This window comes from Apostichopus japonicus, chromosome 6 (assembly GCF_037975245.1).
Source record: "Apostichopus japonicus isolate 1M-3 chromosome 6, ASM3797524v1, whole genome shotgun sequence".
Classification (NCBI taxonomy): domain Eukaryota; kingdom Metazoa; phylum Echinodermata; class Holothuroidea; order Aspidochirotida; family Stichopodidae; genus Apostichopus; species Apostichopus japonicus.
This window is the reverse complement of record NC_092566.1, coordinates 14,012,697-14,017,344: the sequence shown is the minus strand read 5'-3', so window position 1 is coordinate 14,017,344 and position 4,648 is coordinate 14,012,697.

The window sequence follows — 4,648 nt, the reverse complement described above, 5'->3', positions numbered from 1 at the left end:
CTGCTGATGACAATTTTATTATTTATTCGATGCTGTTTTTTTTTGTGTGTGGTAAAGTTATAACTTTACCACATTAACATTTCTTGATTGCAATTCTTCGCTTTTGTGTATACACAAAAGCGAAGAATTGCAATCAAGAAATGTTCATTAGCTTTGCTTACATTGAAACAAAAATATTACTTGCTTTTAGGGCGCTTTCGAGAAATTTGTCAAAGAGTAAGCCTATATAGTTGTAAAGAAGTTGTATAACACTTACTAAATGTCACCATCAGGTCTGTGTACACGGTACTGTAGAATCACGATATATTGTCTAAACGGCCTTTTAAACTGATTGTAAGATTATCTATATTAACAAATAACATAATTCTATCAGCTTGGGATTAATTGTAAATCTTTTTGTTATGATTTGCAACTTGATTGATTTCGATATTATTACTACGGTACTAGAGGTACTAAAGTTTTGTAGTAATCTCCTGTAGCAATAGATTACACGTGTTGTTAGTCAATTTATATATGATGAAACTGTAAGGAATAATAAGGAAAATCATCTAGAAATTATTATTTAAATATAATTAAAGAAATGGAATGCGAACTATCTATTGAAATAACCGATCGGTAACCGAATGGACGAAAATTCCAATAATATTCCAATAATTATTAGTATTACTTCTCAGGTTGGAAAGTTTTGGTCCATTTACTAATATTACCATTAATCAGTGACTTGTACATTATATGACTTAAGGTCGGGGTGAAGGGGGGGGGAGGGGGCAAATTCTAAATTCCCCGACTAAGTCAATTAAGGGGCATGACTTTGAGGGAATGGACAGAGTCGAATCAAGGAATTTATAAAGGTGGGGGTGTGGCTCTGTTGTCTTAAAAAAAAACCGACTCCCATTTCGAGAGGGGTGTCGGCCCTCCCCCCCCCCCTCCTTAAGAAAAGTGATTACGTCAAATGGGTGCTGAGGTATATTTAAGCTATAAACTAGGCCTATAATTAGGTTTAACCGTAGAATGTACAAATTTTCCTAACTGAATTAATTCTCCACGACTGACGATGGAGGTGGGTTTATGCCTCTAACCACCACCCGCTCCCCCTGTCGCAGGAAACTCACATTAACAAGATGCAAATTCCATCCTTTTCATATGCTAATGATACGACGACATTCTTTCTCAAGAGAACAGTGAAATTCACTGCTTCGAAAGCAGTACAAGTTACAAGAGCTGTCTAACGTTGATATGGATAATAATATAATTATGGATATTTCCACTTTAAAGGTTTCACATTCAATTTGTCAATGCATTTGCCTATCACTCAAGTTTTCATTGCTTACCTGGTAACCTAAACTTTTGTTTTGAAAGTGGGTACCGTAATTTTAATTATACCCTTGCGAAGGTTGAGAGTTACATGATAATGAAATGAATACCTTATATTGACATTTCATTTATCGATAAAGTAAATTGTAATGTATAACGCTCGCTTGGCATATATGTATGTATTCTAGAGGTCAATTGTATATGACCTGGTTATCTTGCCAATTTAAAGGAGATGATTTAATGAAGGAAGCTGCTTAATGTAGCTAAGTGATAATTCGACAGATTTAATTTCTTGTAAGCTTAACAAGATCCTTGTTCGGTTCGATATACAAGCATCCCTTTATCTTATCAGCCCAGATATTTTTCTCCCGTTTCGTGCCCCAACAGACAGTTCTAGGCCGATATGCCATCGATTTCCGGAGAAACGTTGTTGGTTCATCTGGATTTAAATTTTGTTTTAAAATCAATTAATATTTCATTCTATTTCTAGAACACACCTTTTGTCACGCCAGAGTGTTTGTTGGCCTTTAACTCTATCTTGTTTGAGCTTTTGCCTCCGTTGATGATATTTTTGAGAAACTGTATAGGTTTTTATATATATATATATATATCATATGAAAGGTTAGCCTGTACCAGATACTGTATAATGTAAGCAACAGCAGTACGACTGTCCCAGGTGCTTCTTGCATAGCAACGAAAGGATACTTAAAAAGAAGAAAAGAAAAAAGCGAAGGCAGAAAGGAAGTTGGGCTGATCGATCTCACAACGTTGACAAATCACACTGTGGTATTGATTGTATGTCGCTTCACAGCAAACAGTGCATTTACACACTGAAAACCTCTAGTTGTTAACGCTATTGAGACCTTCTATATTATTATAGACAAGTTTAACGAGTCGACATATCAAAGACTAATGAGGCCCATTTTCCTCTTCTTCTTCTTCTAGCTTGTTTTTCTCTGAAATCAGTGGCAATGACTTCTAGGTATAGATGGGTGTGACTTAAAGGCTCACCAAACAAACAAAGCAAGGGCTGAAAAGATCATGGCTCGCGAAACAAGCATTAAATGAAGACAAAATGTTCTTGAGAATCAAACAAATATTACAATCTTATTTGTGCATTCGAAATTTTAAAAAATCGAACTAGATGGACTATGAAAAATTGTTCGAAATCTTCCCTATAAAGTTGATCTGTTAACTAATTACTTAATTTTCGCTAAATTAATATCTGAAATTGTCTTGTTAGCTTTATTCATGTACCAGCGGTCCGCTATCTCTCTCTCTCTCTATCTCCCTCTCCTTAAAGACAAAGGTTAAACACAACACGATGGATTGTTAACACAACTATTTCTCGAAGTAAGTTAAACATTTAAGTTTATTATGAATTAATGTAAGTTATAGCATTGCCTTTTGGCTATCTTGATTTGCGTTAAGCTTTGTCAGTCGTAACATAGTTTGTTGTTCCCTTGTTTCTGTCTTACAGTCATACATCGGAGGGTTTTACGTTTGTGAACCTGCTCCAAGTCTTCGTACAGCATACTTCCTTTTCACAAATAGTCTGTATCTTTAATCTTGTGAAACAAAGAAATAAAACGAAACCAAATGAAAAACGAAAAGAGTTACACATGTTTAACTTGATGGCATCCATTGGTATTCCGGCGAACTGAAAGGAAGTGTGTTGTTTTGGCATATCACAGGAAATGTTTCATGATAGTTCAATATATTAGATTCACCATATATCAAATGAGTAGATGTTCGACTAGCTCGGTGAAGATTAATTCATAATTAGATAAGGTGCATTTTAAACTTAAATCATCCAATACCAATGTTAACTGCATATGAATATTTCTCTGTGGACAGTATATATATAACCCTAGACAATTGCAGTCTTCAGACTGACCCCATAGAAGGCCTGTAAGAAAGCACAATCAATACTCTTCAATAAAACATGGAACTAGTATGTTCCTGCGAAAAGCATAGGCCTCCTGTGGTCAAGCACACGAACGGTAGTTTGGATAAGATCAAAGAATCGGAGTTGAATAATTTCCCGGAACGCGGGGCGGGGAGGGGTAGGCTGAGTTCATCACCTGGGTGCTTACGGCTATATTATTGCAGGTATATATCTTTTATCTCCATGTAATTTCTGTACAAGTTTTGACGGTTAGGTTCATAACGTTTTTAACGTTCAGACTATATATTGCCAATTTAGGACTTTGACGGCCATGATTTTAAGTACGTTCAAGAAACTGAACTCGGCTCCCCGCGACTAAGGTTATGATGGAATATATCATCACCACCGTCTTATGTAGTGTGTAAAAAAGCCGTTACCCTTCCCCGTCAGAAATAAAAACATAGAGTACTTTTTTCAAAGGGTTCTCTGCACACTAAAAGTAAACAGGTGCTAATAGCATCGGGTGGTATTTGAAATCTTCAAGCTATTTTAGTGTTTCTTTTCACATCGGATGTCCCTTCATTTGTATAAAAGTGATGTAATGTCAAAATTAAACTAAAAGTAACACTTTTATTCTGTTTATCCTTCACACTTGCAAACTAGTACTTGAATCGAAAATCACATTTTTGTCTTTGCAATCATAATCTTTGAGACATTAAGGGACGCTCATTAACTTCTATAGTAGACGGCGATGCGCGCGGAAGTAGCTGGTTTTTTCGGAGACTTCATATCTTCGGTCAAGATTTGACCACAGGATAAGACATACAGGTCATTAGTACATGACAATTAACGGATCACTTGAGAGTACGTTTATATATATATATATATATATATCCTTGAAATAGATGTGCAAGCATACCCATGTATTCCGTATTTCCCTCCCTGCACCGTGTTCTTTTGAAAGTACATCGTAAATGTTTATCAAGATAACAGCCTATGCTTCGGTAGGCTATGAAATATTTCAAGCTCTCATTTATGCCCTTTTTTCTCCTTGCCTTTCATGTTTGGAAGTATATTTTATGGGTTCATTTTTAAATGTTGCCGATTAGTTTCCATTTTGTTGTTTCTTTATCAGTATTCATCGCTTCCTTTAGACCCCATACTCCTTGCATCCCAATGTTCCCGATTACCTTTCAATCGCTTATACATGAATACCTGTCAAGCAGGGCTCCATCTCCCTCTCTTTCGTTTTCTTTCGCTCTTTCTTCTTTTAAATCTCAGAATTTGTCTAAACACATATAAAACACGTTGTCGTTCGTGCAATTGGCTTACCTAGTACGCATGTGAAACAAAATACATCGAGTCTTTTGATTGGTTAATCAGATTTGTTACGCTCAAGCTTGTTATAATTCCGTGTGCTGTAACAACAAAGTAGGTCCAATTCGC